Source organism: Adiantum capillus-veneris, chromosome 27 (genome assembly GCF_014529385.1).
Source record: "Adiantum capillus-veneris isolate H3 chromosome 27, ASM1452938v2, whole genome shotgun sequence".
Lineage (NCBI taxonomy): Eukaryota > Viridiplantae > Streptophyta > Polypodiopsida > Polypodiales > Pteridaceae > Adiantum > Adiantum capillus-veneris.
The window spans coordinates 33,803,269-33,823,461 of record NC_140957.1 but is presented as its reverse complement, the minus strand read 5'-3'; the positions used below and the strand labels follow the sequence as shown (position 1 = coordinate 33,823,461).

General features: G+C 39.9%; 1 pseudogene; it reads left to right on the top strand.

Annotated features, from left to right (window-relative positions):
• The window catches only part of LOC147421748 (uncharacterized), a 197,228-nt pseudogene that overhangs the window by 127,776 nt on the left and 49,259 nt on the right, over positions 1–20,193 (top strand).

Here is a 20,193-nt window from a genome sequence, read left to right as displayed (position 1 = left end):
CTGTGAAGACTGCCCTGTACACCATGAAGTGGCCATAGTAGGTTTCTTCTTCCTCAACCATGATATACATGAACTGCCAAGCATGAAACAAAAACCACTTGTGGACACTCACGTGTCAAAACAACCAACCCAATCTAAGTCCGAAAAAGCATGTAAGTCTGGAGGCAATGATCCCCCCTTGGGATAAAACAAGCCAAGATGTAAAGTGCCACTAAGGTAGCGAAAAATCCTCTTCACAGCTTGCCAATGCTTAGACCCTGGGATATGCATAAATCTGGTGACCTATGAGACTGCAAACTAAATATCTGGCCTCGTGTTGCATACATAAATGAGGCATCCAACAACAAGTCGGTAAAGAGTGAGATCAGCAGGATCACTAGCATCATGCAGAATCAACTTCAAACTTGTTTCCATGGGAGTGACAATATGTTTGCAATCCTCAAGTCCAAACCTTCATAGTAATGTCTCTATGTAACTTTTTTGACACAAGGCAATACCACCATCAAACTGCTTAAACTGTATACCCAAGTAATGATGCAACACCTCAAATCTTTCATCTTCAAAGTAGCATTCAAATCAGCTTTAAATTCAGCAATATGTCTCTCATTTGGTCTAGTGATCAGCAAATCATCTACATAAAGAACCACAATGAGAAGTACATCACCCTTACGCTTTACATACAATGTGATTTCTGTTGGACTGTTACGAAAGCCTTGTTTGACCAAATGAGTGTCAATTTCTCTTACCAAGCACAAGGAGATTGCTTCAACCCATACAAAGCCTTCTTACATCTGCACACTTTGTCCTCTTGTCCTTTCTTGACAGAACCACGAGGCTGCATTACATAAACTTCATCAAATATGTCACCATTCAAGAAAGCAGTAACAATCTCTAATTGATGTACATCCCAACCAAAATGAGCTGCCAATGCACATAGAAAATGGACAATAGTCATATGACAAGTGGGAGAAAAAGTCTCTTCATAATCTATGCCTTTTTGCTGTACATACCCTTTGCAACAAGTCGAGCCTTATGGCGATCGATCTCACCATCCAGCTTATGTTTCAACTTGTAAACCCACTTTGTACCAATGGCCTTTTTTCTAGAAGGCAAATCACATAAGTCCATGTGTCATTTCCTATAAGTGCATCATATTTTGATTGCATGGCAGTCATCCAATTTTCTGAATTCTATGCTTCATCAAAAGACAGAGGTTCCTCAACGTCATGTAAGCTAGACACAACCAAAGCATAAAAATCTAATGCATCAGATGCATGGTGAGAGCCTGAACGAGTACGACTATACAAAGGTGCATCCAATTTACTGTCACGCAAAGTGTGCACCAGCCATTTTGGCATACCTCTAGCCTCCTCATTTTTAGCCCTTTCCTCATCAAGTACATCATGTACATTTGCATCAATAATAGGCTGATCTATAACATTTTTTGAAACCCCCATAGGCTGTACATTTGCCTCATTGGAGTTTACATTCGAACTTCCACCACTAAAAAGAGACAACAGTGTCATAAATGTCCTGTGAGCTTACATTACTATCTCTAGTACATGACAACAAGGGATGAACTGAATCTTCCACAAACACTACATCCCGTGAAACCAAAATACACTTTGTTTACGGGTGATACAACCTGTAACCTTTGCTCTGAGCACTATAACCAACAAAAATACATTTGATAGCCTTATCATCCAATTTTCTGTGCTGCACTTGTGGCACTAAGCCATAAGCCAAACAACCAAAAACATGCATGTGCTCAATAGATGGCTTTCTATCATGCCATGCTTCATATGGAGTCATAGAGTTCAATGATTTCGAAGGACACTTGTTGAGTACATAAGTGGCACACATGACAGCCTTGAGCCAAAACGAATGTGGTAAATCTTGACTCTTGACCATACATCTTTCCATTTCTGTAAGAGAACTATTTTTCCTCTCAGCTACACCATTTTGCTGAGGTGTATACGGCACTGTACATTGGTGTTTTATCCCACGACCAGCCAGAAATGCATTAAATTCATGAGACATATACTCCCCCCCTCGATCGGAACAGAGGATGCCCATAGTACATTTCAATACATTTTCAGTCATAGCAAGAAATTGTTTGAAGTACATAAAAACTTCGAACTTCGATTTAAGCAGAAATACCCATGCATGCCTGGAGTAATGATCAATGAAAGTCACGAAGTACAGGTAATTTCCCAAGGACGGAGTTTGCATGTGCCCACAAACATCACTATGCACAAGCTACAACCTGCATGTGGCCCGAACTGAACCATCCTTTGGAAACTTAGAATGCTGCATTTTACCCAAAATACAGCCTTCACCAACATGTTTGACAGGTTCTTCAAGAGGCGGCAAAGAAGCAACCATATCAAATTTCTGCAAACGCACTGCAAACGCAGCAAACTGACAAAATTTGGATGACCAAAATGTGCATGCCAAAACTTTGCATCTGAAATAGCCGTTGAATCTGCAACTGCACTTGCAAAATTTTATCCACACTTTTCATACAAAGTGAGCTTATACAGCCCACGGCACAAAAGGCCAGATGCAACAATTTTGGCACCAAAAATGAGATCATGAGAACTGTACATCTCTCATCCACAAATTTGACTACAAGTCCAAGTCTAGCAAGTGCGTATACAGACAAGAGATTCTTCTTGATCCCAAGTACATAAAGTGCATCAACAAGTGTGAAAGAACTGCCATTTGTAGCAGTAAGCACAATCTTTCCAACTCCTTGAACCGGATAAGAGGCATTGTTGGCACAAGTGATTGAATTTCCATGAGGGAAAAACTCGAGAAAAGGGAATAATTCACGGTGAGGTAATGAGCTTTGTAGCACCACTGTCGAAATACCACACATGTGAATCTACAGCAATTGACAAGCATGCATCATGGAAAGTAGAATTGTAAGTCACTCTACGCTGAAAGCCCATTCTACATCAACATCAGCATCACAGTCTCCTTTCACAGAAGATTCAACAATGGCTGCATTTGTAGTGGAACCAACATTTGCAGTGGAGCCACCCTCTTTCTTCTTAGCCTCTTTGGCCTTCAACTTAGGACACTGCTTGATCAAGTGACCATTTGCTTTACAATAATGGCAAACCATCTTCTTTTTGCCCTTATCACCAGAGTTTCCAGACAAATTGCTGCCATTAGAAACATTAGGAAGATAATTTTTGCCACTCACAACAGAACCGTAAGAAGTGGCTGCATTGCTGTTACCACCCTTTCTTTGAGAAACAATAAAAGCCTGTTCAACTGCACGCTTCCTAGTCCTGTTTTTTCTAGAAAGTGACTCTTGCAACAACAATGTGCATAATGCATCAAACTTGACAAATTCACGATTTCCTTGGGTCGTAAGTCTCCAAGTACTAGCAAAAGTCTGGTAAGAATTTGGTAAGGCATCAAGAACAGTCTGCACATGGAAACTTTCTCAAATGACTTCACCTGCAGAAATAAGTTGCTCATTGATATCCTTGACACAAAAAAGAAAAGTGTCCATATCATCTTCCTCATGCATAATCTTCGACTCCAGCTCTTTACGAAGCAAAGCAATTTTAACCTCATTGCAGCTTGCATAAAGACCACAGCCAAAATATTCCAAGCTTGTTTTGCAGATTTTGCTGAACAAATGTGAGGAACAATGGTACGCTTCACAGACAACACAATCAATGCATGTTCTTGTGTGTCCTTTACATCCCAATGAGCTTGTTCTGCCGTAGGCAAAACAACTCTAATAGCAGCAATCCTTGCAGCAAGACCTGCAACATCCTCAACATTGCCTGCATCCTCATAACCATGACATACATCAATGCCCTACACAATGTTCAAGATGCCCTTTGACACAAGAACATGTTGCATCATATAAGCCCACATAGGATAGCTGTCCCCATCCAACCTGTCCTCAACAACAAACATCTTGAACACATCTATGTTGTTGTCAGCCATGGAAAATGCTGCACCTGATGTGAAAACTGCCCGAAAATAGGAGAAACAAAGCGGGAACAACACGTGTTATATAGCACAGACCGTAGAAGATTGTAAGGCACTTGTTATGCAAAAAACGGCACTGACAAAAATTCTGCACAAAATGACAAAATTGCCTGTGCAGACCTCTCTGTAGTGGAAACGGAGGCCGAAATGAGCCCGAATTAGAAATTTGAGTAGACTGAGCTCTACGAGCAATCGGAAAATATTTGTTGACCTGTGGACGCTTGCCAAACCTCACTGAAATCAGAGAAAGTGAGCAGGCGTGTGCTGGAGCAGCTGATGACTAAGCCCGGGAGGAAGCAACCTGCTCTGATACCAATTGTTGGAATTAGGGTTGGAGAGAAACGTGCAGAGCTTGGAGAAGATGAATGAAGCTCAAGGCACACAATAGAGAGTGTGTTACTTAGTGTGCAATGGAAAGATAGATAGCCCTAGAGTGATGGGCGTATATACAATGCTCGGGGGAAAAAACCTCCTAAAGAGGGAAAAATACCCCGGCGGTCCTAGTGTGTCCACACACATCACTACCATATGTATATGGTAACAGTGTCGTGATACTCCTAGTTTTCATGTTGATAGTACAATTGGGTGAAGACATCCACTTATGTCCCACGTTTATGTTCCCTTTGTAGCACCTGCATGCATGACCAAAAAGATTTGAGCCACAAACCCATTGTCATAGCTGGAAGAAGTGTGCAAGATTCCAAAAACTGTAGTTTTCTTCTTGTTAATAACCATGACTTGGATGATACTCTTGGATAAAGGCGGATTTCCTAAATGACACCACACTCCATAGGATAATAGATTATGTTTAGCTCCTGTGTCCAATAAAGGGTTATATAGCACTTTCCCACGGGTGCCATTTAACTCGATGGGGTGTCATAGAGGTCGATCGTAATTTTAACAAACCGTCCTCTAATTCAACTTGAAATGCATGTGTAACTCCAAGTTTGGCCTCTCGTTGGTGCCTAATACGGTGTTTTCGCTCCTGAGCCTCAGCTTGAGCTTGTATTTTTTCAATTCTGCTTGTGCCTTGGTTGCCTTCTTCTGATGAATGGCACATAGCTCCTCTTGTCCTAAAGGATCATAGTACCTTTTAAATTTACTCCATTGAGGAATCCAATTGTTTCCACTCCATTAAGAGTTTCCACATGAATGGTACCTTGTGGGGTGATTTCGAATACTTATATGGTCATTTTCCCACATATTTTAACTTTTTCTTCTTATTACGCAATGCATACATAAGAACTTTATCCCCAACCTTGATATCCTTGTTATTTTAAATGACAATCAAAACATTTCTTTCGCCTATCTTTCTCCACAAGAGAATTTTTCACAGCCAATTGCCTCTCTTCATCTAACCTCTTAAGGATATATAAATGCTCAACTAAAGGGTTACCATACCAGCATTCTTGTGAAGCTACGCAAAGACTAGGAATGACAAAGTCCCATGGCATAACTACTTCTTGGCCATATACCATCTTGAATGGCGTACAATTAATAACCACTTTGTAAGCAGTACGATAAGCCTATAGAACTGATGTCAGCTTCAAGTTCCAAAATATGAGATGAGTCTCTACCGTCTTGGTCAAGATAGAAATTAAAGTCTTGTTAGCACTCTCATCTTGGCCATTTGCTTATGGATAATAAGGTGTCGACTTATGGTGGGATATCATGAAGCTTGTCGTGAGTTCCTTTATCACTTCATTTATAAAATAATTACTATTGTCACTCACAATTTCAAAGGGACAACCAAATCGTGTAATAATGTTCTCAAAGAGAAACTTAATGGTTGACCTTCCATTAGTCTTGCGTGTTGCCTTAGCTTCTGCCCACTTTGTCACATAGTGAGCCAAGGGGAGTCCACTATGTAAAAATTGCATATAACACGTGTGAATAAGAGGTATTTAAAATAATCCCTTACCTGTATATTTTCAAGTATTATATGTATCCCTTATGTATGTATTTTTGTGAAAAAACTAGCCCTTAAGTATGAAAATTTTCACTTTCTCAATTAAAAAACCCTTTATGCAAGTACATTTTTTTGTACATGTACCTAATTATAAATCTCTTATTTTGTTTGCACGTGCTATCTTACATATTTCCTAGTGGATGCCCCGAGATAGTCAGTTGCAACAATAATATATCGAGATTGAGTGTTACGAGTTGCTGGACTAATTGAGTCTACAAAGTTTAAACCCTAGTTTTTAAATGGTTGGGTCACTTTAATAGGATATAAGGGCATCTTATCCTTCTGTTGTGTGGTCTTGTAACGTTGGCATTCATCACATACTTTTGCAAAAAGTGATGCATCTTTGAATAAGGTGGCCACCAATAGCCTGATTGTAACACCTTTCTAGTAATTAGTTCTCCTAAAAAATATCCTCTGGCTATGTCCATGTGTGCTTCTTGCAGTATGTACAAATACCCATCCTCACGAGCACAACATCTAAGAATATCATCCTGCCCTATCTTGTAGAGAGTTTGTGCAATTAGAGAATAAGGTTCACATTTTTTTAGTAGCTTTGAGTTATATCCTTACGAAGCTCCTTGGGTGGAAAACCATTAACTAAAAAGTTTACAATCTTCTCACTCCATTTAGGCATGGGTCTCAACTAGGAAAAGGGAAGTATCGGGCAATTCATCATCAATTCCAGTAGGGGCTTCACCATTGGGTATGCAAGACAAATGATCAGCCATGACATTCCTTTTACTGGGTCTCACCACAACGATAGAATCAACTCAAGAAGAATTAATAACCATCATGTAATTCTTCTCGTGGAATATGGTTTGTTTACTAGAAACAACAATACTTGATGATCCACATAAAAAACAAACTTGTTGGCAAGAAGGTAATATTTCTCTCAGCATTATTCAATTGGCGACTTGCAAAGCTAATGGGGTAGTCCAATTTATGTTCTCCTAGTTGAACTAAAACACACCCAATAGCAAAGTTTGATGCATTTATATGCACATAAAACATTACATTCCAATCGGACACTCGTAGAATTGGGGCACTTGTCAAGGACCTTTTTAATAACTCATAAGCATGGTCACACTCCGTGGTCCAGTGAAACTTAATAAGAAGCTTTTACAATGGACGGGCTATCTCATCAAAGTTTAAAATAAAACATCAATAATAACCAATATATAAATTCATTTTCAACATCTATTCATTGTGTTATGCATAGGACAACTTTTTGGTTGTCTCTTCTGTTTGCAAAGATTTTTGAGATTTCAATAACATCAGAGAAGCTTGTTAATTTGATTGCCACACATTTTAATCACTCTAACAAGAGGCTTGACGAGTTAAGGAATACTCAAAAGGATTTGGTGTGCCCGATCTTGAGATACGAGCATACATTTGATGTCAGGTGGCTAATTTGTGCATATGCAATATTCAAGGTCTGTTCTTCTCTTAATGTCATTGTATTGGAGACAAAAGGAAAAGCGCCAACTCTTTTTATTGATCTTTCTAAATTTGAAAAGATTTGTCGTCTTTTTTTTTCTTAGCACACATTCTGAAAGGTATATCTATAGTCAGTAAGTTATTTCAAAAAGAATTTGTAGATATTACTACCCCCGGGGGATTCAATATGGAAAACTTACCACACCACGTAAGTGCAGGGGAGGGTTTTTTTTTACAAGTTACATAAGCGTATAAGTTAGGCACAGGCCCCCAATAATTTATCTCCCAAGCTTAAAAAATAAGGGAGGGGGTATCATATTTATTGGGGGTGGGGGGGGGGGGGGTGGGGGTGGGGGGAGAACTGAGAAAAAAGAAAAATGAGAGAAAGTTTTTGTGTTTCAAAATTATGGCTTCCCAAAAGAGTTTTCCCTCGAACTTGTGAGTCAATAGCTACACAGATACGTGCAAGAACTAACACTGCTTTGTATCAATTGCTTGTTTTATGATTATAGTTCATTTATTGAGCGATGAAAGCTATAAAGAGGTTTTATAGATGCAAATTACATGGAGAACCTGACACAACTTAATAACCATGTTTTTGGAGTAATTTAGATGGATTAAAACCGCACAAGTAGCTAGAGTGCAGGCTGAATGGGCACATAGTTTGAAAGTCAAACCAAGACACATTGAGGGTACATCTAATAGTTATCAATAGAAGTGGTTCCTTAGTATGTTGCCAGTCACTATGCTACACGCTCTTTGACTAGTTTTACTCAGTCATATCATGTGAGAGATAAATTTTATATGTAAGATAGGGGTATGATAGTGAGGCGGTTTGGGGCGGGCAACAAGAAGAGTGGCCTCCAAGCACTCTTCTAGGCTCCCATGCTGCTCAATTGGGTTGGGGTTGGAAAAAAACAACAACACACACACAAACCCGCAACCTAACCCTACACAAATTTGGGGCACCACCTAGTTTTGGATGCGAACTAGGACGCGTAGAGAGAGAGAGAGAGAGAGAGAGAGAGAGAGAGAGAGAGAGAGAGAGAGAGAGAGAGAGAGAGAGAGAGAGAGAGAGAGAGAGAGAGAGAGAGAGAGAGATCGGGCTGCTTTGAAACGTATCGGCAATGATCAAGCAAACACAACTATATATTTAAGAAAGAGAGAGAAAGGGGGAGGGGGTGCTTGTTGCATTAATACCTTCTTACAAATCTTTCATGACAAATCAAAGTGAGATTAGTATTTGTTCAACATAGCTTGCGTAAATTTCACCACAACACATCACAAGAAAAGCCACCCCAATCACTGTCTTAAGGCCAGGGGAGTCCTCTCCACCCTGTCGCCCTCTTACAGTATGTGGGACTTATGGCTAGATTGATGACAACACCAGAGACAAGCTATCAAGAACTTAACAAAAAACACCAAGACACTTACGCATCATTGTTGTCCATTACTTCACGTTGGAAGGGAAACAAAGTATCCAAGCTTAGTCCAAATCCACCCTCCTTGATTCAGCAAATGTTGGGCTTACACTAGTAGGAGAAATGATAGATTTCCTACTCTCAATTGAATGATCACTCTCTCTCTTACAATGGCATAGGGTTCCCTTGCTAATCCCCTATTACAACACATGCACATGCATAAGACAATGAGCTTCCACTCAAGAGCTCCTTCTAGAGAGGTTGAGCTTGGCTTCTCAAGCTATAGCATAGTGCTCTTGCTTATGGCTCCCCCCTTTGTGCTAGCTACACCCTCCTTTTATAGCAATTTTGAAGGCTAGGGTTACTCCTCTAACCATGGTTGGGTTAGATTTTCAGCAATTTATCTAATTTCTTTTGCTTGGAATTATCAAGAAGTTGGTGGGGAAAGAGAGAGGAGAGAAATGGAGGTGATAGGACTTTTCATAGTGGGTTAGTGTTAGTAGAGTTAGTATTAATTTACAAATGGAATTGGATATTTACAATGGGAGTATCCATGTAGGATACAAATAAGGAAGAAAAACTCTTAAGAGGTAAGAAAAGGTGGATTTCTTACAAGGTTGATGCTCCAAGTGTCTTGAGTAGGGCCAATTTTGACGCTTGTTGACGGTCCACTAGCTTTGACGGTACATTTTTTCTCCACTCTTGACCTTCCTTGAGAGACAAGGTAATTGAAGCTAAGTAATCAACCACCATGATGCTATCTTTTAAGAGAAGAGGCTGAATTTTGTGGTTTTTTGATAGATATGGGTAATTTGGAGGAGGAAAAATGAGACTAGGTGGTCAATTTTGGAATGGAATTGTGTGTGGGAGGTATGAGTTCACCATGGTTTCTCTTATTCTTCAAGGTTGAGGAGAAGGTGAGTAGTGTGCAGAGAGGAGTGGTGAGAGAGATGGGGATGATGAGTGGAGAAGTGTGTGTGAAAGAGGAAAATGATAAAGTGGAAGAGAGAGTGTGGCTGCATAGCATGGGAAAATTGGGGTCCACTAAAAAAATCATAGCTCATAGCTTGTAGCTCAAAAAAATATGAAAAAATTTGAGGCAAAAGTTCAGCCCACGAGCTACAACTTTTGTTTGTATCACCTTTTCAAATTCGGAGAGCAAGTTAACTTTAAAAATTTAGCAAAACCGACCGTGTTTTTCCACTGCACAAGGTCCTTGTGGGGTCCTTCTTTGGATGATTCTTTTGAATACCTCCAAGAGTGAGCCCTCCATAGTGCATGTATGCATGCCACCTACCCTTGACCTTATTTGGTAGGTCTATAATTGAAGATATTGTTGAGATTATGATATAAGTGAATAGTACAACTAAGAAAATCAAATATTGAGGGGTCTAAAAAATATGTACATGTCAAATATAAATAATATAAGTGGAGAAAATATAAAGGGGTCAAAAGAAATCTCTCTCATTATGAGGCTACCATAAAAAGATAAATATATTTGGTGTTCTAAAAAAAAACAAAATAGATGTAGGAAGGGAAAAATCACAATAGTGAAAAAATATACACATAAATAAAACTAGTTTTTTTGGATTTTTGTTGGGATGGAGTTACACCAAAAATAAGAGAAGCTTACATGAAAATATTTCTATATGGAATAAAGAGTATGAAAAATGGTATGAAAAATTGTGGTAATGGTGAGGCAATGTACATAGCATAAATAACACACCATAGGTAGAAATATTTAAATAAATACCACAATAATTATGAAAAATCCTTTTATTTAGGCCCTATATACAATGAAATATTTACACACAAATGGGCCATAATATACTTATAATTTTATTTATTTTTTTTATTTTTTTGGCTCAACTAGCCCAGTGACTAGCTAGCTGAGGGTTTTAAAGAAAATATGGGGAAAGTTCCCTAACTCACACACGCCTATATATAGTGAAATGGTAGGGATAGCCATAGTGTTTGAGTGATTTGATAGGGTGAGGTAGCTTACTATGGCCACTATGGAAAGCCGAAAAACGGCTATCATTAGCCCTCCCCCTGGATGATGGTATATTCATGTACCATCATAGAGCATCTTTTCCAAAGAGAGTGCTTCAGAGTCCTTGACGAGATTTTTATTGTTTGGCCCCTCAGAATTTTGGCTAGAGTTACACTCATGCTTCATGTAACAATACTTACATGAGACAGTGGACTTTTGACAGATCTTTGGTAGATCCTTTGGTAGAAGGCGACTCAAATAGGGCTTCAAGCGATACCCGTTTACTTTCCTGGAGTGCTCTTTACCATTCAAGTCCATAAGCTGATAGTAACTTGAATTGAAAGCCTTCTTGACTATGTATGGCCCTTGCCATCTTGTTTCAAATTTGGCATCAAAACGATTATCGAGTCGATTGTCATACCTTAGCACAAGATCTTCTTCATTGATGCCTTTGTCCTTCAGTTTCTTGTCAAGCTTCTCCTTTGTCTGTGTGGATTTCCTCTTATAGCACTCGTATGCTGCTTCTCTTTTCCACTCAAGCTCAGCTAAGGTAAGAAGTCGATCCATCCATGCTTCTTGATCATCTTGTGCTGATTTGCCATGAAGTCGCATTGTTGGAATGTTTAGCTCAATTGGTTGTAAAGCCTCTTGACCATAGACCAAGTGAAATGGTGTAAACTCCGTGGCTTCCCTATATGTGGTTCGATACGCCCACAAGGCACCATCCAAGAAGTCATCCCACAACTTTGTCTTGTTTCTCACCATCTTTCTAATGATGCCTGCAATGACACCATTAGCTTTTTCTACCAAACCATTTGATTGGGGATAGTAGGGTGTACTGTGACGATGTAGAATGCGAAGTTCTTCACAGACTTCTGTGAGCAATCCCTTTCTAAACCCTGGACCATTATCAGAAACAATCTCCAAAGGTGTGCCAAATCTACAACAAATGTGAGTGTAGACGAATTTGCTCACTGTTTTCTCATTTACCTTTGCCACACTCTGTGCTTCCACCCACCTAGTCATATAGTCTACAGCCACTAGAATGTAGAGTTTACCATTTTTTGTCTTAGGCAGAGGACCCATAGCATCAATGTCCCACTTTTCAAAGGGTCCATTTGCAAGCACAATTTGCCTTGGACCATAAATCAATCTTCTGTTCCCATTTACCTGACAATTGTGACAACTTTTACACCAATGTTGGACATCCACATGCAGACTTGGCCAAACATACCCCGCAAGCAAAATCTTCTTCACAGTTAATTCTTGGGAAAAATGACCACCACATGCCTCTTCATGCAAACCTTTTAGAATGGCTGGAATTTCCTCGATAGTTGGTACTCTTCTGCACACTTGATCCTTCCCTCTTTGATAGAGGGAGCCTTCTAGGAAGAGATAGAAACTTGCCTTCTTCATGAGTCTCCTCTTCTGAGCCTTCGTGAAGTCTTGTGGAAACTCACCCTCCAAAATGTAGCCGATAATGGGAGCCAATGACTCCAATCCCTGGTATCTCGGTTTCTTGACAGTTGCTGCCACCATGATGACCTGCACTTCTCTCTCAACACATGTAACTGCTTGTTGTGCAAGTAAATCGGCATCTTCATTTTGTTTCCTCGGAATATGATATAGTTGCACTTCTTCAAACTGATTAAACATCCTACGAATGGCATGAACTTTTGTCCTTAAGCTTCCATTCTTGCATGCCCAAATGCCTAAAATCTATTTAACAATGAGAAGTGCATCTCCCTTTACCATGAGACGTTTTATACCATGGCCAATGCATATTTTTAAACCATGAAGTAGTGTGTCATATTCTGCTTCATTGTTGCTAGCTGAACTTGGTAGATTGAACTTCTCTTTCATGACCACCTCTCCACTTGGGTTGAGCAACACTAGCCCTCCCCCTGCTTTTCCTGTGGCTCGACGAAAAGCTCCATCAAAGAACAAGGTAAAAGCATTGAGAATACTTTTTGGTGGTGGCAATGGTAGGGTCTTTACTTGAGGCACCTTAATTTCCTTCTCATGTACCCTATAAGTGTGAATCCCTGCCAATTGTGTACGCACACTATCTTCTACCTTGAAAGAGTATTGGAACTCTTGCAACTCCATAATCCACTTTGAGATCCTAGTACTAAGATTCATTTGAGATGACACCCAAGGGAACAAATTTTCTGCAGTGAGAATTACAAAAGGTTTTGGTAGCAGGTAGGATCTAAACTTTCTCACCGCAAACATGAGAGAAAGCATCATGAGTTCTGCTTCTTTGTAGTCTCTCTCCAAAGCATTCATGACCCTACTAGCAAAGTAGATGGGTCGCATCCTTGTACTGTTGGGATCTTGTTGTAGCAACACAGCACCAATTGTTTCTTTCCCAGCACTAGAGCTAACAAAGAATGTGTGCTCCCAACAAGGAGGCATGAGTGTTGGTAGCTCTGACAAAATGGCTTTAATGTTACAAAAGTACTCTTCAAGCTCATCAGACCATGCAAATTCTACTTGTTGTGTCAACTTTTGCAAAGGGTGAAGTAACTCCGAGGCTAAGTGAATGAAGCGTGACATATACTTCACCTTTTGAATGAATGAGATGACCTCCTTAAGACTCTTGGGTGATGGTAGCTCAATAAGAGCCTTTGCCTTTGAAGGATCCACTTCAATGCCTTTGTAAGAAACTTTATGACCAAGCAAGATTACTTCATCCTCACCTATATGGCACTTGTCGGGGTTGAGTTGACCTCCCATGTCGTAGAGCTTATTTAAACCTTGTTCTACCCTTTGTAGATGCAATGATTTTGAGCTATAAATACAGAAATCATCAATGAACACCCTAATTGACTTTCCAAAGAATGCTTGAAACACCATATTCATGAAACGTTGGAATGTTGCAGGAGCATTTGTCAGTCCAAATGGCATGACTCTAAAAGCATAACAACCCCAAGGAGTGATAAAGGTTGTTTTCAATTGATCTTCCAATGCGATACCTATTTGAAAGTAGCCTGAGTAGCCATCACACACAGTGTACTTCTCATGACCAGCTACCTCATTTAGTATCTCATCCTGAAATGGGAGGGGAAAGTGATCTCTTTTTGTTGCCTCATTGAGTGGACGGTAATCCACACACACCCTCCACTTTCCGTTTTTCTTAGGAGTGACAACAACGGGAGAGACCCACTCTGAATTCTCCACTGGATAAATGAAACCTGCTGCTAGAAGCTTTCTTACCTCCTTGAGTAAAGCCTGCTCCTTGATGACTCCTAGCCTTCGTAGCTTCTGAGCCTTAGGTGTGGCCTCTGGCTTCAACTCAATTTTGTGTTCAACACAATCTACTCCACGCACATCGGTGTAGTCTTTAGCAAAAAGCCTAGGAAACTTCCTTAGCACACATTTGAACTCCTCTCTTTCATCCTTTGTAAGTGTTGTTGATAGCATACCTTCCAGCATCCCTTCATCTTGAACACCTTCGTTCTCTTGAGGACCTACCTCCTCCAAGCCTTGACAAGAGGTCTCTTGGTTGCTTGGCTTAAACCTTACCCCCATGACTTCGATGGAAGACTCCTCTTCAGTAATGCTGCCGCTACTTTCTTCTTCTGAAGTGCTATCGGTCCACCAACCTTCTTCCGTCTCACTTTGAGATGATTCTTCATGGAGCTCCTCTTGGCGTTGCTCCTTCATGTCAAAGACAACCTTCTTATGATTGTCATTCCTGCAAATTAATTTCCCACTCTCCCAATCCTGCAAAGCTCGCATTTTCATTAGCCATGGTCTTCCTAGGATAAATGGATAACCACTTCCCTTGGTCGACATAACATAAAAATCCACCGCTTTCTTAATGCCAAAGGCCTCTAAAAAGACATTTTTACAAATGCCTACACACCTAGCCTTGCTATTGTTTGCCATCTTGACTTTGATTTCAGGTGTCTCATGGATGTGCATGCCTAGTCTTTGCATGAATCCCTCTGTCATGATGCAAATTTGTGCACCCCCATCCACTAGACCTTTCCTAACCAATCTTCCTTTGATGTAACAGTCTAGCACCGGTGTAATGTCCTCATTCATTTCAGCATGTGAAATTTTTACAACAGGAAAACTCTCTTTTACCTTTCTCCTAGTGCTAACTGCCTTTGTTAAATCCCTCCTAACTTGTGGGCATAATGCAAGAAACTGAAGCCATGAGATATCAGGACCCTTACCTCGCATGTCTTCCAACAGGTTGTATGGAGCCATACCATGTCCAAGAGGGAAGTCTTGGAGATTGATACGACGTCGAGTCCTCTTAGCTTCCTTGGTCTCCTTTGCCTTCTTGTCTTGTCCATGGTCACTCTGTGATGGGACACCCTCTTTCTCTTTACCTTTTCCTTGGCCACGCTTAATGCCATTTGCTTCCATGTCAACCTCATTTGAGTTTGTCACCTCTACCACATGCACATTTGGATCTGGCAAAGGTGGAACTCCTTCTACCCCTTGTGGAGGTGGTCTTGGTCCATTTGGTCTTTGTAGAAGCCTTGGTTGTTGACCAGTTCCTTCACCTGCATTCATCACTGGGTAATTCAAGTTAGGTCTCCCTGGCTCCCCACGGGGCCAAGGACAATTATACATCCCATGTCCAGACTCTCCGCAATTCCAACATTGCAAGACTCTCCTAGGTCGTGGATCTCGCTCTTCAGACTTCTTTGCTTGTCCCTTTGGACCTACAGCTTGTGCAAGGTGAATTGACAGGCTGCTTAAAGATTCTTTTAACTTCTCAATTACTTCCGCCGTTACTTCAGGATGCTCCCTCGATGTTGATGCTTGTGACTTACCTTTGGGTCTAAGACCTTCTATTGGAACCTCTCCCCTTAAGCACTTGAGTTTCCTATATTTTTCAACAGCCCTAGTTTCAGCTGCATCAAAGGTAGCAGGTGCACCCGCCTCAACTTTTACCTTTAGGTCAGGAAAGAGTCCAGCTATGAACCTCTCCTTCTTTAGAAATTCTGCACCATCACCAGGGTTAGCAACATTTCGTATCCATAGAGCCCAAAGACGTAGAAACTCTTGCTTGTACAAGTAGTAGTCATCTAAGTCTTTTTGCTTATGAGAAACAATGTCTTGCCATAATTTTTGAGTGTTTTGGGGATCAAAGAAGTATTTCTTGAAACGATTCAAAACTTCTGTGTAATTCCCCTTGACTTCCTCAGGCAAAGAGTCAAACCAAGTGCTAGCATCTTTCCTAAGGACCACCTCAAACATTTCTACACGTTCTTGATCAGTTATTATCCTCTTGATATGGCAAGACATCTTGAAATTCGCTAAAAATAATTCTGCATCCTCTCCAGGATCTCCAAAGAAAAGAGGATACCCAGACATTTGGCATTGGCTTTCCATTGAATTGATTTCAAAGTGACACCCGTTTTTGTTTTTCTTTCTTAAAAAGATTTACACAATAATGTTTTCTAGCTTGCAATCTATTCTACAACAAAATAAAGATATTCACATCAAACGACCTATGATAATCAATAAGAGGTAGGATGATAGGGTTTGGTGATGCGAGAATTTCTCCTACTCTTTGGGCACCAAACATGAACACCATACGTTGTTGAAAATGGATTTTCCTTATAATTGCAATGTTTATTCTAATGTGTGGAGTGAAATGGAAGGGGAAAACCTCTATTCCTGGGCCATTATCCATGGTCTATGCATGACCTAATGCTTAAAACAAAACAAAAATATAGACGTCCAAACTAAGGTCGCACCTAATGAGAGGCAAAGTAAAAGGATTTACTGAAGCGTTTATCTCGGCCAACCTAAGAGGACCTAAAATTCTACGAATGACACGTTGAAATTGCAACTTAGTACTAACAATTATGTGTACCTTTTGCCTTGCAATGGGAATGAAGGGATCATACAAATTTTTGTGACTCATGCAAACTACTTGACTATGCTAAAAGTTGATTCTACACAAAAATAGACAAGCCGTCCTCAGTGGGGGCACCAATTTGAGGCGGTTTGGGGCGGGCAACAAGAAGAGTGGCCTCCAAGCACTCTTCTAGGCTCCCATGCTGCTCAATTGGGTTGGGGTTGGAAAAAAACAACAACACACACACAAACCCGCAACCTAACCCTACACAAATTTGGGGCACCACCTAGTTTTGGATGCGAACTAGGACGCGTAGAGAGAGAGAGAGAGAGAGAGAGAGAGAGAGAGAGAGAGAGAGAGAGAGAGAGAGAGAGAGAGAGAGAGAGAGAGAGAGAGAGAGAGAGAGAGAGAGAGAGAGAGAGAGAGAGAGAGAGAGATCGGGCTGCTTTGAAACGTATCGGCAATGATCAAGCAAACACAACTATATATTTAAGAAAGAGGGAGAAAGGGGGAGGGGGTGCTTGTTGCATTAATACCTTCTTACAAATCTGTCATGACAAATCAAAGTGAGATTAGTATTTGTTCAACATAGCTTGCGTAAATTTCACCACAACACATCACAAGAAAAGCCACCCCAATCACTGTCTTAAGGCCAGGGGAGTCCTCTCCACCCTGTCGCCCTCTTACAGTATGTGGGACTTATGGCTAGATTGATGACAACACCAGAGACAAGCTATCAAGAACTTAACAAAAAACACCAAGACACTTACGCATCATTGTTGTCCATTACTTCACGTTGGAAGGGAGAAAAAGTATCCAAGCTTAGTCCAAATCCACCCTCCTTGATTCAGCAAATGTTGGCCTTACACTAGTAGGAGAAATGATAGATTTCCTACTCTCAATTGAATGATCACTCTCTCTCTTACAATGGCATAGGGTTCCCTTGCTAATCCCCTATTACAACACATGCACATGCATAAGACAATGAGCTTCCACTCAAGAGCTCCTTCTAGAGAGGTTGAGCTTGGCTTCTCAAGCTATAGCATAGTGCTCTTGCTTATGGCTCCCCCCTTTGTGCTAGCTACACCCTCCTTTTATAGCAATTTTGAAGGCTAGGGTTACTCCTCTAACCATGGTTGGGTTAGATTTTCAGCAATTTATCTAATTTCTTTTGCTTGGAATTATCAAGAAGTTGGTGGGGAAAGAGAGAGGAGAGAAATGGAGGTGATAGGACTTTTCATAGTGGGTTAGTGTTAGTAGAGTTAGTATTAATTTACAAATGGAATTGGATATTTACAATGGGAGTATCCATGTAGGATACAAATAAGGAAGAAAAACTCTTAAGAGGTAAGAAAAGGTGGATTTCTTACAAGGTTGATGCTCCAAGTGTCTTGAGTAGGGCCAATTTTGACGCTTGTTGACGGTCCACTAGCTTTGACGGTACATTTTTTCTCCACTTTTGACCTTCCTTGAGAGACAAGGTAATTGAAGCTAAGTAATCAACCACCATGATGCTGTCTTTTAAGAGAAGAGGCTGAATTTTGTGGTTTTTTGATAGATATGGGTAATTTGGAGGAGGAAAAATGAGACTAGGTGGTCAATTTTGGAATGGAATTGTGTGTGGGAGGTATGAGTTCACCATGGTTTCTCTTATTCTTCAAGGTTGAGGAGAAGGTGAGTAGTGTGCAGAGAGGAGTGGTGAGAGAGATGGGGATGATGAGTGGAGAAGTGTGTGTGAAAGAGGAAAATGATAAAGTGGAAGAGAGAGTGTGGCTGCATAGCATGGGAAAATTGGGGTCCACTAAAAAAATCATAGCTCACAGCTCGTAGCTCAAAGAAATATGAAAAAATTTGAGGCAAAAGTTCAGCCCACGAGCTACAACTTTTGTTTGTATCACCTTTTCAAATTCGGAGAGCAAGTGAACTTTAAAAATTCAGCAAAACCGACCGTTTTTTTCCACTGCACAAGGTCCTTGTGGGGTCCTTCCTTGGATGATTCTTTTGAATACCTCCAAGAGTGAGCCCTCCATAGTGCATGTATGCATGCCACCTACCCTTGACCTTATTTGGTAGGTCTATAATTGAAGATATTGTTGAGATTATGATATAAGTGAATAGTACAACTAAGAAAATCAAATATTGAGGGGTCTAAAAAATATGTACATGTCAAATATAAATAATATAAGTGGAAAAAATATAAAGGGGTCAAAAGAAATCTCTCTCATTATGAGGCTACCATAAAAAGATAAATATTTTTGGTGTTCTAAAAAAAAACAAAATAGATGTAGGAAGGGAAAAATCACAATAGTGAAAAAATATACACATAAATTTTTGGATTTTTGTTGGGATGGAGTTACACCAAAAATAAGAGAAGCTTACATGAAAATATTTCTATATGGAATAAAGAGTATGGAAAATGGTAAGAAAAATTGTGGTAATGGTGAGGCAATGTACATAGCATAAATAACACACCATAGGTAGAAATATTTAAATAAATACCACAATAATTATGAAAAATCCTTTTATTTAGGCCCTATATACAATGAAATATTTACACACAAATGGGCCATAATATACTTATAATTTTATTTATTTTTTTTATTTTTTTGGCTCAACTAGCCCAGTGACTAGCTAGCTGAGGGTTTTAAAGAAAATATGGGGAAAGTTCCCTAACTCACACACGCGTATATATAGTGAAATGGTAGGGATAGCCATAGTGTTTGAGTGATTTGATAGGGTGAGGTAGCTTACTATGGCCACTATGGAAAGCCGAAAAACGGCTATCAATAGTTTTCTGCATTGATTGTCATATAAGCGTAGAAAGGGGGGTCATATTCCCTAATGTGAGTGGTATATAGGGGTTTTATCAAAGTTGTTTGCTCGCAGGTGACATCCCATTTTGTATATAGAGTGAATGCCCCGGGATTACTACCATGTCTAAAATCATTCAAAAAGAGATCAATTTAGTTCAATAGTATCACATTGATCCTCCCGATGTTGATAAGAATGAACTTATTCTTTATGCAAGTGGTTATATGTTTTTGCGAGAATACGGGCCAAATAAAGGTTTTTTCTTTTACTTGCGAGGAGCTATTCATGGCAAAACGGTTTTTGATATTGAGATAGAGAAAGATATCTTTGGCATGGATTTAGTACGTGGTTTAGAGTTTCAAGTATTTTTCGAAGAAGGTTATCACCTCTCTTCAAGAACGTTTTGCTGACAATTTCATTTTGGCTAAGCTAGATATTTTAGTTTTAGCACAACATCTAGTATTAGAGAAAGATCTACAAGAGTATGGTAAGTTAGAGACAAAAGAAATAGCTTCCTTTTGTGGTCAAATGAATGCGTTAGAGATTATAAATTCTGCTGCTATGATTGAAGAGGATGATTTTATTAGTGAATTTGGTAGTTTCTGCAACAATCTGCTATTAGTTGGATACGTTTTAGTCTTCCAGATGGTGCAGCTGCAATCGCTTGCAATGCAATATGGAGAGACTCATATCCTCATATGTTGACTGTTTGTCA